The 14,650-nt window shown below is 41.3% G+C and overlaps 1 protein-coding gene across 4 annotated transcripts in view; it reads left to right on the forward strand.

Moving 5' to 3' along the window:
• Nucleotides 1-14,650, forward strand: part of Ald1 (fructose-bisphosphate aldolase) — a 248,565-nt gene that overhangs the window by 94,631 nt on the left and 139,284 nt on the right. Inside the window, exon 1 of one of the 4 annotated variants that reach the window (XR_010861713.2) lies at nt 8,505-8,656. The exons of the other annotated variants lie outside the window; for them this stretch is intronic. The gene's annotated coding sequence lies outside the window, so the exon portion shown is untranslated. Of the gene's footprint in view, nt 1-8,504; nt 8,657-14,650 lie in introns of those variants that run through there. 4 annotated transcript variants of the gene reach the window in all.

The raw sequence follows: 14,650 nt of genomic DNA on the forward strand, positions 1-14,650 counted from the left end.
TGGAAGCTGACGAAACCATCTAAACTCCAATTAAGATGTTTGTTGTTACACCGTATATGCATGGCGAAGTAACAGCAAGGTCCTCAGACGAATCAGGGACGAATGTGGTAGAAAAATATTTTACAGAATATTGGAGGTCGAGAGGTAATAATTGACACACATGATTGGATGACATGCGGTTTTATTGACACCAACAAAGAGTTCATACACTGGCCAACAGATGGCGCTGGACAGCAACGCGTCAGTGATGCCGCATGTATTGCTTGGCCTCCCCGCTCCCCTGATCTCAATACGTATCATTATTGTTGTAACCAAGGTTGAGATTTACAAAACACAACTTTATTATTCGCTTCAAATGCAAAATACACTATTTACACAAATAAAAATGAAATTTAACTTGAAGCAAATGAATTAGGAATCTTGAGAAAGAGTCTATCTTTTGTACACTATATACAAGTTTACAGTATTTACATCCACTTCTATCTCGAAAAGATAGTCCTTGATATGAAAAGTCGATAGTCGAAAACTATCAGAAGTACTGACATAAATGTTTTGGAAAGTCCTTCCTTGCTGAGTTCATAAAAGCAAGTTCAATGTTGGAAGAATTCTTACTTGGCGAAACCAAGGGAGCTTGCATTAATTAGGGAAATATAACGGTATGTAATAGTATGACTGGATATGGGCAGCGGAAGAGGAGCGGTGACCAGAGGTGAGACCTCGTACTGCCAGAAATTCAGTCCACCTGGTCGAAGCACATTTTCAAGAGGAGTAGCCTCCGTGCTCGACGTAGGGTGTATTCTGGAGCTGGACACCGGGGCAAGTGGGCATCTGGACAGGCTGGGAGTTCCTCTTTATAGTACACACACGACTGTTCAAGCACGCGCACTGAGGGCTGCGCGTCGAGGCTAGAAGAATGACACATGGCGCGCGTGTAGCTGGCTGGCGGAGCGAGAAGGGAGCGCCGGACATACAACAATTATTGTTTGTGGGATTTCCTGAAGTCGCTAGTCTACTGCGATCGTCCAGCCTCATTAGGGATGTTAAGAAACAACATTCGACGGCAATTTCTCACCATCCTACGGATGTTCTGTACAGTTCTGTTCACAACATTGTCCACTGACTACAGGTATTGTTGATGAATGACGGCCGACATGTCGAGCATCGTCTTTGCTAAACCTCCATTGTTATCGTAATTATTGTTTGTGTATCGTATGAAGCGCCCTCTTTTGGTCATTTTTATACTTTGAAATGAAATGGCGTATGGCTTTTAGTGCCGGGAGTATCCGAGGACATGTTCGGCTCGCCAGATGCAGGTCTTTTTATTTGACCCCGTAGGCGACCTGCGCGTCGTGATGAGGATGAAATGATGATGAAGACGGCACACATACACCCAACCCCCATGTCAGCGAAATTAACCAATTATGGTTAAAATTCCCGACCATGCCGGGAATCGAACCCGAGGCCCCTGTGACCAAAGGCCAGCATGCTAACCATTTAGCCATGGAGCCGGACTTTATTTATACTTCATTTTTGTGCCAATAAAAGCCCATGTCATGGCAATCATGTGCCCAATTATTACCTATCTACCTCCAATATTCCTTAAGTTACTGTCTCGTCAGATGTTAACGAACTTTTGGGCCAACTTGTAAATAGAAATAATAAAATAAAGTGCAACTTGAAACTCGCAGGATAGAACAAAGCTGAAGAATGGAAAAGTGTGTGTAGAAAAAACAGATCATAATGAGTGTGAGTCGATTTGGGATTGGCGGGAAGGGGGGGGGGGTGGCATAACAGGTGTACTCATGTTACGAAAGTATGGCACTTAACAAATGGCCTTTACCGAGCTCGATAGCTGCAGTCGTCGCTTAAGTGCGGCCGGAATCCAGTAGGTTCTATGGTTTTCCGTGGTTTCCCATTTTCACACCATGCAAATGCTGGAGCTGTACCTTAAGGTCCCGGCCGCTTCCTTCCCATTCCTAGCTCTGTCCTCTCCCATCGTCGCCATAAGACCTATCTATGTCGGTGCGACGTAAAGCAGCTTGCAAAAAAACAAAAAAACAAGTCGCCTGGAATGAGCCATCTGGTGATGAGGAATGTACGAATTTGGAAAACACCGAAACGAAATAAGAATAGTGAAAGGACACCTATTACTTAATCGATAGCCAGTGTCCGTGTTGAAGTTATATTGTTCCTTGATACGAGTACCAATCGAAACTGCATGTTTGACCAATGTATACTTTGACGCAAGTACAGGGGATTTTGTACACCCCAGGGTGTATTGTGTATGGCTCTTTGCTGAGACTAGTGCAGCCTTTGTAAAGCAGACTCTTTAACGATGATAGGTATCTGTTTTAGGTGCAAGGTACATTCTAAAAATAAGGTAACAAGATCTTGTACCGAGAAACTTTATTTCAAAGACAGATACAAGTGTACACTACCATTCATTATTATTAAACATGCTCACCATTAATTTCCAAATCCTTCTTTCAACCGTACACCATGGAGGCTCGCCATGACGTCCGTTTCGTTGTTGAATCGCTTACCTCCCTGGTGCTTCATCAACGGGCCGAAGAGAGGGAAATCACCGTGGCTGCAGGGAGGATGGTCATCGCTCAGCTCAGCTCGATTAGGTTTGTCTCGTTATAGATGAGATAGAATAGAGGTGTATTAGTATGTGTCCTTGTTTTTTGTGTTGGGGTGCCGTGAGGCTCCACCCCGCCTCACAGCCCGTGGTGACCTACCTGTTTGGCGAATGACCGACAAGCGAGTACTAACGCAGGAACATAGCTCAGTACAAGAGTACAGAATAACTTGAGGTGCAAAGGCTAGTCTTCTGCCAGCTACTTCCACCCCTCCGTAAAGGAGAAGTTATGAGAAACCTCCCTAAACCCACCAGGCAATCCCATATCTCCTTTCGGCACTGGTTACCCTGTCGCGGTCGTACCAAGACATTCCCGGCGCTAGACCACTGCCGCTCAAGCGCCACCGTCACCCCCGGTCCATGGCCGCCTGCAAGGCTTTCAAGGTAAAAATTGGAAAGGCTACCAGTAGGTAGCAAATGAACAAAAGATTTTGGCGCGCGGTCAAGGGAGAATTAATCCGAGACGAGTTAGTCTTGCAAACGCCCATGCGGATGGCCAGTAATGCGAAAGCTCTTCCCGACGGAGCTACTTCGCATACCCCCTTCAAATTGGGAAATTAATGCATCCACCACTTATAACATTAAGGACGGACCGCATAGAGAATGTGGTGCCGCGCCATTGTTGTAGCACTAGGCAAGTTAAAACATTACTCCTAATGACCAGGGGAGAAATAACTGATACGGCGAGCATCACAGCTTGACTAGCATCAAGTTGTCATCGTCTGGAGGTAATTCGGCATAATATTTATATTCTTAACGCTGGATGTTTGACCAGTAACTAACGAATGGAACATGGCAAGATGTAAACTCTCTTCGCAGCCGCAAATATAAAAGCTTCTCTTAAGTGACCATAATATTATCAACGAAAATGCGCACATTGTGCAAAATACAAAAAGTATATTACATTACTCTAGTCCAATTTGTGTTTTGTTATTCATGTGTGCCTTTTACTGCAGATATTTGGATGATATCATTCAGTGTTCTTTGCACAATTCACACACACACATTTTTCATTCTGATGATGGAAACTCTTATTTTGGAAGAACTTGTGATGAAAAACCATGTGTTACATATCGTGTTATTACGTGTCTAAGCTCGTAATTGGCTTGTTTCTAATCATCCGTCATTATGGCGTCTGTTGCATAGAAGTCCTTCCAGATATATCTGCGTTTATTACAAGGTATGAATCTCGTTATAAAACCGTACTGGATTTCAGAATAAGAAGTTATTATATTAATAAAACCACCTTTCCAATACAAAATAGTCCTTTATATTTAGGATAAAACCATTAATAGAAATTACAAGTAGGACATGTTTCGCTCAATCTTAGTGAGCATCATCAGGTAAAGATACCGGGATCAGGGCCCTGACCCACCATGGATTAAGTTATCTTTAGCTGATGATGCTCACTAGGATTGAGCAAACCATGTCCTGCATGTAATTTATATTAACGGATTTATCCTAAATATAAAGGACTATTGTGTATTGGAAAGGTGGTTTTATTAATATAATAACTTCTTATATCTGCGTTTGTCTAAGAGAATTTGGAATGTCTTCTCGTATGCCTTAGTGTTTGTAAAGTGTATCAGTATTTGATGTCTTCTATAAAGAAAGTTTCTCTTAGTAAGACATAGGTCAGTCTTGCCGGTGCTGTCTTCCCGATACCCAGGATTCGTTTCATATAACGAGCTTTAATTGTCTCTAGCGTTATCAGGTCGTTAATTTTAAGTGTATCCCGGAATATATTGATCCCATAAGTTGTTATTGGTGCTATAGTTGTTTTAAATAGTATCCCTGCTGTTTTTGAAAGTTTTTGGGTTGTTGAATGTTGTAAATTGCTTTTATTGTGATGTTGTTCTTCCTTTTATATGATTGTTAAAAGGTCAATGTTGTTTGAAGGGTCAGTGTATATTTTGGAGAGAGTTTACCGCCTCTTCTGAAAGTCATTTGTTTAGTTTCTTCGTGATTTATTTGTAAGCCACTTTCTAGGGCCCATGATGTGAGTCTGCCTGGTACTTTCTGGAGCTCTTCTGTCTCCTACGTGGAGTAGAAGTATTGCTGAACTGTCCTTAATGATAATTATAGTGTCTGCTGTCATGATATTGAACAGTAATGGGCTAATCGTATCTCCTTGTAGAACACAAGTAGTTTGAATTAAACTCTTGGATAAGATGATATCATGAGATATTTGGATGAAATTGTATTTTAAGCTGTCTGAAAGTATTATCTTTATATGATGTGCTCCGCCAATCAACAGACGGACTTTTCGGATGAGTGTTCCCCTATTTATGAAATCGAAGCCCTGAAATTAAGTTGAAGTAAATAAATGTTATGCCTTTGCTGGCAGGACTTAGTGTTTACGGTGCACTATGTCTTCTGGTATAGGCTAGAGCAATTTTGTTACTTTCATAGATCTGTCTCTGTCTTATCCTTGGCTTTGACAATATGAAAGTGACTGAGGTATGAGCGATGCTAGTAATACCATTCCTTCTGCAGCCAGTCCCTGCTATGAATGGTGTGAAAATGTTGCTTATAGTGTCGGTTGGTGTTTGCATTTCAGTGGGCTTGGCAGACTGATATGTAATAGCAAACTCTGGTTCGGTGAGGAAAGCAACGGGAAACTGCCTCACTCCTCATTTCCCTAGTACGCCTCTTCAGTGATGCCTAGGCCATCTATGACAGCTGATGGCGGAGCTGTTGCGGATCCAACCAGCGGAATCGCTGACGGACTGAACATCATCTAACAGAGCTGTATCGGGGCCATTGCTGCAAGTAGAATACATACCACGTGATCTAGCCATCGCCATATTCTAAAGGCTAAGCCTTGTCGCCCCAGCAGCCAGAGTCAGCCTTTTCAACTCGTCGTACGTCTTGCAGTTCATCCTCAGAAGCAGGTTCTTCAAATAAGACACTCTGGGTCTTCCTCTTCCCCTTTTCCCTGCAATTCTTCCTTCAGCGATGTTACAAAGGAGCTCCTCATGTCGCAGAGTGCGACCAATAAATGTTATTTTCCTTTTCCCAATTCCAGTTACAACTCTTGCTTTTCTCCTCTTTCTCCAAGGACTGAGGTATTGCTCTTCATTTCAGTCCAACTCATCCTCTGCATTCTTCTCCAGATCCACATTTAAATTGCCTCTAGTATTTTATTTTCCCGTTCTAATGCCCAACTTTCGCAGCCGTACAGCAGCACGCAACATACAAAGGTTTTTGCAAAGGCCTTCCGAGTTTGAATATTTGTATGTTTGTTGGCCAGCAGATGCTTGCTATACTTTTCGTGACATTCTAGTCCTTATGGGTTTGAAATGTTATAGTTATTTTATTCCTAAGCCCTCCATCAGTGTGTTGTCGGGCAGATCGTTGCAGCGCGACAATATTCCACTCTACGTTTGGACATTTCCCTCCAGAAAACACTGGTTTCTATCAGCTGTCTATCTCTTCCCTCTCTTTTAGCACTTCACTTCAATTTCAATCACTACTGATCTGCATTTAGGGCAGTCCCCAGGTGGCAGATTCCCTATCTGTTGTTTTCCTAGCCTTTTCTTAAATGATTGCAAAGAAATTGGAAATTTATTGAACATCTCCCTTGGTAAGTTATTCCAATCCCTAACTCCCCTTCCTATAAACGAATATTTGCCCCAATTTGTCCTCTTGAATTTCAACTTTATCTTCATATTGTGATCTTTCCTACTTTTAAAGACACCATCCAAACTTATTCGACCAGTTGATATCTGATCTCCGGTTCTCCGCTGAAAAATCACGCATAAAGTAATCGAAAATTCCTCAAAAATAACTTCAAATGAGCGATTAACTTAATAAGTGTCATCAGATAATAATAATAATAATAATAATAATAATAATAAAATCAATTACTACAGCCAAAGAGTCATATCGCGTAATGGAAAATTACGACGCTACAAAACAGTTGTTTTGCCAGAAGCCTTATACGCCTCAGAAACCATATCTCTTGTAGGCCACTCTAAAATTACAGAAATTGTGAATCAAGAAAGGAAAATTCTCCCGGAAAAGCCAAGGCAAGAGATGCGTGAAATTCTACGTCTCTCAGTTGGTATTGGACCTAGAATGTTTCTTATGATTTTGCATTCCTTTTTTATGAGTGTTTTCATTGTCTGCTTTCCTGTTCAAAATTAGCGTCTCTGATCTATTTTCTTTTATTTCTTGCTTTTTTTTGTTTCGAAATTCAATCATTCACTTAAACGTTTTCGGTAGCCATGTATTTAAAACAATAAGTGTTGCGGTGATAATATAATCCCTTATATATCGTGCTAGGCAATGAAAACCTTGTCATTTCACTCGCGAAAAAAACCCACGTTTCTCCATCTGTCTTGTGAAAGCTGGCGGCGTTCTCTGAGAAGGGAACAGAAGACTCCAGTGGTCGAATAATTGGGAATCTTTAAGCAATGTTAATGCCAGGAACATTTCTTCGGCCATTGCTCAGCGCTCACTTTTGAACACTTCACGCGAAGGAGTTAAGAGAGGATGGTTGCCTAGTTGTACTTCCTCTTAGAACAATAATCACAACCTTTGCTCGGCGACGATTATACACAATACATTATTGCTGAAATTGCGGAACAGAATGGTGCTGCTGCTCACCTGCTTTCCTGTCATCCCGGCGACCTTGATTTGATTCCCGGTGTTGCTGGAGTGGGATTCTCAGTGGAAAATTACCCCTGGGGGTAGAGGGTTGTAGAATAACACCGACAGTATTCCCTGCCTGTCGTAAGAGGCAACTTAAAGGCGCCGCAGGAGCTGTTAATATGGGAGCGTGTATTGGTGAACATGGGGCCCGGAGCTGAGTCCTGGTATTGTTTCCACTTACTTGTGCCAGGCTTCTCACTTTCATATATCCCATCCGACCTTCCTTGGTCAACACTTGTTCATTTCCAACCCAGGGAGTCCTTCATTTTCACGCCCTTCGAGGCCGTAGTCTTGCTTTCAACGACACCTTCATTTCTGAAGCGTCCAACTCGTTCACTTTTTTCCACTCTGGTTAGTGTTAATAGAGGTTGGTTGCCCTGTTCCACTTCCTCTACTCAGTATTCGGGAGATAGTGGGTTCGTACCCCACTCTCGGCATCCCTGAAGGTGGTTTTCCGTGGTTTCCCATGTTCATACCGTAAGGCCACGACCGCTTCCTTCCCACTCCTAGCACTTTCCTGTCCGCTCGTCGCCATAAAACCTATCTGCGTCGATGCGACGTAAAGCAACTTGCAAAAAAATGCACTTCCTCTTAAAACAATAATCACCACCAGCACCACGACCTTAAATCTCCGTCCACAACTCGTTCATACCTCAGAGCATGCAGGGATTATTATTATTATTATTATTATTATTATTATTATTATTATTATTATTATTATTATTATTATTATTATTATTATTATTATTATTATTATTTGGTATGCAGCAAGAATCATTTGTTATTTATGACATAATCGCAATATACTCGTCCTTCTGACGTACGAAGATAAAACAATTTGTTTTCTGGGGTACGCCAACCAAAAAGTTTGAATACCACTGTGCTAGACGACTTCTCCTAATAACCAAATTAGTTTATATTCTAATCTATTACTGCAAAAAATCCAGGGTGTAGTTCATCATCCTAATGCCACCTGCCTCATTTTTCGATTGCTCAAGAAAAATAGAGATGTACTCCAAATCAGTAGGCCTGGCAACAGTGTCCTGTCTAACTTGTTGGTGTTATGAGTCGCCCAGTGTGGTTGAACTCTGGACGAACCGATAAAGAACGGTGTATATATATATCTCGGTCTCTTGGGAGAAATTTTAAAGGGCGGACTAGAAAAGCTGTCAAGGTCAGTTGGAGGTGATCTTTGCTCGAGGTCGGAGAGAGTCATCTCGTAACGAACGAGAGAGAGATAACGCAGTCGATCATCGTCTCTTATAAAACATTATCACGACCTCTACAGTGTTCTCAGTCTAGCTCCAGCTGTGTTCACGTGTAGTGCCCTAGGATACACCTTTCTTTATCTTGTCTGAGGTAAGTAAGGCCACACTCTGACGTCTTTAATGTTGTCCTCAGCACGGTTGCTTGTGTTCCGTTATATATTTCCAGTGTCTTCTATATAAATAACTTGTCTATTTATGTCCTTCAGCATGTGGTCTGATATTTTGTATAAATGCCTTGTCTGAATATCTACAGCATTCTTAATGCATTCATATATATATAGGCTAGGTTTGTATCATAATTATTACCGCAAAATTGAAACATCTGTAAGTTCGCGATAGTAGAAGTAAAAAAGTCTTAGTAGACATGGGTCCTCAAACAAACCGTTTTTTTAAACGTCGTGCTAGTTAGGAAAAGGTACTAACACAACATTAAATAAAGTGATTAGATATTTTGGCAGAAGTGCAGTTGTTGTTAATGAACAAGAAAACAGTCTTACTTACGCTTATCTCCTTTGACTACGAATAAGCACACTGTGCAGTCATTGTAACCTGTATGTGTAACATACTATGTAATACGTACTTGGGCAAGGAAGATGTGAAAATCAATGGTATTGCTCTTGACTTGGAACAAGTCAGGCCCATAGCAGTTAGGTAAGAAAAAAACCTTCAGAATTATTTAGTTCATTACGGTAGTTAACTTATGACTCAATTAAGAATATACTTTCTTTACAACCTTTGCAAAGAGTATATCTTATTACAAAAAGCAATTAATTCTGACTGTGGGCCATGAAGCCCCCCCCCCCTTGATCCTTGTATGGTTAAGTCAATTGAATGAAAAGCACTGTGGTTTCAGACGACAGAGGTGTTATCAAGAACAAATTTTCAGTATGAGGCAATCAGTGATTGGAAGAGTACACGGAAAAAGCAATACACATGAGCTGCAGTTACTTGAAAAAAAAATACATTACTGTTACAAATTACTTTACAGAACGGTCGTCTTAAGGATATCACTAGCGGGCGAGTTGGCCATGCAGTTAGAGGCAAGCAGCTGTGAGCTTGCATCCGGGAGATAGTGGTTTCGAATCCCACTGTGGGCAGCCCTGAAGATGGTTTTCCGTGGTTTCCCATTTTCACACCAGGCAAATGCTGGGGCTGTATCTTAATTAAGGCCACGGCCGCTTCTCTCCAACTCCTAGGCCTTTCCTGTCCCATCGTCGCTATAAGACGTATCTGTGTCGGTGCGACGTAAAGCCACTAGCAAAAAAAGAAAAGCAAATCACCGACTTTTTTTTGTTTTGCACGTGGCTGCAACAATACGAAGGTTTGAAAGGAAAATATACTCATTCACTTTGTGTATTTTTTTGGCATAGAGACGTTAAGGATCTGGAATTTTAGGCGGTAATACGTCAGAATACAAATGCAGAAGCGGAAATCTAGTATAGCCTACCGTACACAACGGTTGTGTTATGAGCCTTGCATAAACTTCAGGTATACGGCCCATCAGAGCCCCTAGAATTTTTCTTATTCTACCTGCATAATTGAAGAAGAGGCTAGACGACACTTCCTAATAAGCAAATTAGTTTATCATTCTAAGCTAATACTGTCTAAACATCTGGAGTGCAATCATCAATTTGCATTTACTTTATCAATAAAAGGGGCTGCCTGGCCGAGGCGGTAAAGGTTTACCTGGCAGGACGTGGGTTCGATTTCCTGTCAGGAATTCGAAAAAAATAAGAAACGAGATTTCCTCTTTCGGAGGTGCACATTGCCCTGAGGTTCACTCAGCCTATACCAGAAATGAGTACCAGGTTAATTCCTGGGGGCACAGGCGGCCGAGAGTGGAGCTAACCACTCTTCCCCATGAAGTACCGAGGTTACGGATGGTGGGAGCCTTTACCTTCCGTCTTTCTAAGGGCCTTCATGGCTTGTACAGAGACGACTTTGCTTTTTTTATCAATAAAATAATTGGTTCTTAAGACTCTTCTCACTAAACCTAGAGGTCTTTGGGGGAAAGTACATCCTTGTATTTACTGAAGACACCGTACAGAGCCACCTGAAAGAATACCTGTGTTTAATTTTAAGAACATCATTAGAGAGATAGGAAAGTAACTGGTAGAGCTACTGGTTCTCCTGTAATAGAACTGAGAAGCTCACTTCCTTTCCCCGCTTCTACTTCCAATACGACGCATGTCAGTTTCCAGAAAGTAACGATTAACAAGGAAAGTTACACAGAAAATGCTCGTTGCAATTATTACGGCTGTATGTATCTTGACTCCTCAGCTCGAAGGCTGGTTTGATCCTTAACAGCTCTACCATCAGCTGTCATAGATGGCCTAGGCATCACTGAAGAGGCATACTAGGGAAATGAGGATTGAGGTAGTTTCCTGTTGCTTTCCTCACTGAGCCAGAAGTTGCTGTTGCATATCGTCTGCCAAGCCCACTCAAATGCCCACACCAACCGACCCTCTGAGCAACATTTTCACACTATTCATAGCAGGGACTGGCTGCATAAGAAATGGCATTTTTTTACTAGCATCGCTCATATCTTAGTCAAACCCAAGGATAAGACTGAGACAGGTCAGTGAAAGTAACAAATATATTCTAGCCCACGCCAGAAGATTGTGCACTGTAAGCGCTACATCTCACCAGCAAAGGCATATTAATCCGGCTACTTTTACTCTATTACCAGCTCTGGAGGCAGGTAATTGAACACTGCTTGATGCTTGTTTGTTGTTCAAAGGGACTTAACATCTAGGCCATCGGCCCAGTTGAACAATATTACGAAAGAAATAGACAGTTATGTTTGTTTCGTAGCATATGGCAGAGTACCGAGGGAAAAGATCTTCGCCGTACTGGGGGACTGAGGCATTAAGGGTAGGATATTAAAAGCAATGAAAGACATTTATGTTAATTGAAATGCAGTGAGAATTGATGGTAGAATGAGTTCTAGGCTTAGGGTGCTTACAGGCGAGAGCGAAGGTTCACGAACTTTCCGACCACTCTGTATATTCAGACTTTGTTGTATTTTTGTTGGTACCTGTCAGTTATATTGTCCGGATCCATGGCTAAATGATTAGCGTGATGGCCTTTGGTCACAGGTGTTCCGGGTTCGATTCCCGGCAGGGTGAGGTATTTTAACCATCATTGGCTAAATTCGCTGGCACGGGGCTGGGTGTGTCGTCTTCATCATCATTTCATCCTCATCACGTCGCGCAGATCGCCCACGGGCGTCAAATCAAAAGAGCTGCACTTGGCGAGCCGAACATGTCCTCGGACACTCCCGACACTAAAGGCCATACGCCTTTGAAATGGCAGCGCTTGTCTATAAAAAGTCGTGGCACTTTCTATTTGATCGTGATTGCGAGCCTAGAAAAGGCCGTCCCGTTAGATTGTGTCGCCATGAATGGAGCGGACATGTCTAGTGATGTTCTCTTGTCGAAAACTTATGAATAAACCATCATGGCCGCCGCTGATCACATGTAGTGTTGGGTATTCATAGACGCAGCACGCGTACCAACATACTGAATGTTTAAAAACGCTTGTCCCCAGGAAACTTACTTACAAAATAATCTCGTATTGTTTTTCAAATAAATAGTCAAGCATATGGAAATATCACCAAGAGAATTTCTCTCGTATTTGTCTCTTTAAACGTGCTGTAATCTTTTAAACAGTGTCAGCATTTTTGAACCACCAAGTACGTTTTCGTCAGTCCGGTTTCTTCCGTAAGTATATCGCAGTGACACATCAGTGGAAGTGGAAGAAAAGTAATTAATATCCTCCATTATGTCACTGCCACATTCCAACAGTTTAGCCAGTTTCTGATGCTAGATATTGTTCATAACACTATCTCACGAATATCGCGAAATGTCTCATGTTATCTCTACTACATTCGATACCACAATATCCCAGAATATATTATTAATTTTGTCGTCTAATGTTTAAAAAAATCTTTCTTTTCAGGGGTTAAGAGTATGTCATCTTATTATCGAGTCCTTACAGTACAAATTAGTGATTTATTTTTCAACAATTAGCAGAAGAAAAATATTATCAAGAAATGAAAATACAATTTCCTGAAATATGTTGATTTAGGCGTAATCATTTCAAACCCTCCCCAATTAATATTCTCTCTGTTTTCAAAACTTCAAACTTATATCCTGAAATATGAAATACTTTTCAGTTATACTCTTGACCCCTGGCACGAAAGATATGAAGGTATATTAGAGTTGTTACTATCTGTTTTTCTTGACTATAATCAGTTAATTATATTAAGTCTTTTTCTTTTGCTTTCAGGTAAGTTTTGTTCGTCTACCCAGAGTGGATAGAGAAGTTGGATACAGATAAGTGTTCATTACAAACCTTATGCACTATTCATCTTCAGTAACGTATTCAAAGCTTGACGGTTTGCTAGACTGAATATTTGCTATTGTTTAGTTTTTAATCGTTAGGGTTTTAAAAGAATTGTGCTCTAAAGGGCGGAGAAACGGTATTATTTTTAACAAATTTTGTGTGTAGTTACTACAGTGAGTTTCATCGGTTGACCAACATGCGCGTCCAGCTCTTATATGCCACTCGTTGAGTCATCACTTCCTCTTACACAGCGCAACTTCAACACGGAAATGCCCGCACTTCGCAGTTCATGTCCGTGCATAGAACGTGTGTTAAGTTTTGATCTGTCGCTCCAACTGTTCTCGAGTTGTGAAGTGTTACGTCGGAGTATAATTCTCATAATGCCTCCGGATGTGAACACGGTAGAGGAATGGGTATTTATGTACGAAAATTGTGTGAAAACAGAGTCTTGCAGAGAAGTCGTTAGGTGATTTGTTACACAATTTCCAGGGGCGCACCCTCCACATGGAGAGACTGTGCAGAAACTCGTAAAGAAATTCAGGAAAATGTTATTTACTCGACAAGTAGTTAAGTGTTAAACAACGTGTACTTCACGAGGAAAAAGTAATTAAAATTGAAGAAAGATAAGAACATTCGCATACAAAATCCCTAAGATGATTTGGCCAAGAAGCTGGGTTTCGTAGAGCTCAGCATGGTGAGCTACGAAAATGTCAAAATTGAAACCATTCCAGAAATGTGTAGATGTTGGAGAACATTTCCAACATATGTCGTAAGGTACAAACTTATTTTCTTAATACTTAATTACTAATTTTCTTAATTTTAATTGTTATCTCATGTCATGCACTGATACAGTAAGTGAAGTGCTCTCCTTGTTACGGAGCGGGGAGCGATGAGTCAACGGGAGGCAGATGAGCTGGGCGCGCCTGACGGCCAACCGTTGAGAGAAACTCACTGTAGATCGCATATGGGAAAGGCTTCTAACAAATTATGGCCATTCTTCATCAAAAAAGCTGTTCGTGAGGTTACGATGCCCAGGGTCAGGAAGAAGAAAACAGACACAAAGTGTGGCAAAAAAAATATATTGAAAGGCGTTTAGAATTAGGTTTGGAGAGAACACTTATGTCAGAACTTCTAATTCATGATGCAGCAGGCTGTCAAAATTTTCCTTGAGAATGCTCCAACATGGTTTTAGCTTTTTGTTGACAGTAATTGGGCTTAAAATTGCAAGAAATGGTACAGGTTATCGGAAAGCCGGCTCCAGTAATGACAGGCTATTTATAAGTTTAAGATTCCTAGCAGCTGGTGACTCTTACATTTGAACTTGTGTAATTGTCTAGAGCAGTGGTATTCAAAGTGCGGTGCGCAGGGTCGTCCCAAGGGGTTCGCAAATTTAGCTTCTGTTTACAATGAGCAGTCGAGGAGAATCGAGCCTGCTTATTTTCAGTAAAATCTTGTTTTGATTTAGTGTTATCTATCAATACACAAGAGTGCCCTTTCCGAAGTATTCATTCTAAAGTATGTCTTAGTTTGTACCTCCCATTGACTTCGTATGCAAAAGTGCCTACTTAAGCTGAATTGCTTCTTTTTAAATTTCTTGTTTCACTCATTCACTTCAATTGTTTTCATTTGCAGTGTACATAGTACAGTAGTGATTGTTGCTTCGTTGCTAGGCAATGAACACCTCGCAATTCCACTCACGAGGAAACTACGTTTCTCCATCTGTCTTGTGAAGGCTTGC

Source organism: Anabrus simplex, chromosome X (assembly GCF_040414725.1).
Source record: "Anabrus simplex isolate iqAnaSimp1 chromosome X, ASM4041472v1, whole genome shotgun sequence".
In the NCBI taxonomy this organism is placed as follows: Eukaryota; Metazoa; Arthropoda; class Insecta; order Orthoptera; family Tettigoniidae; genus Anabrus; species Anabrus simplex.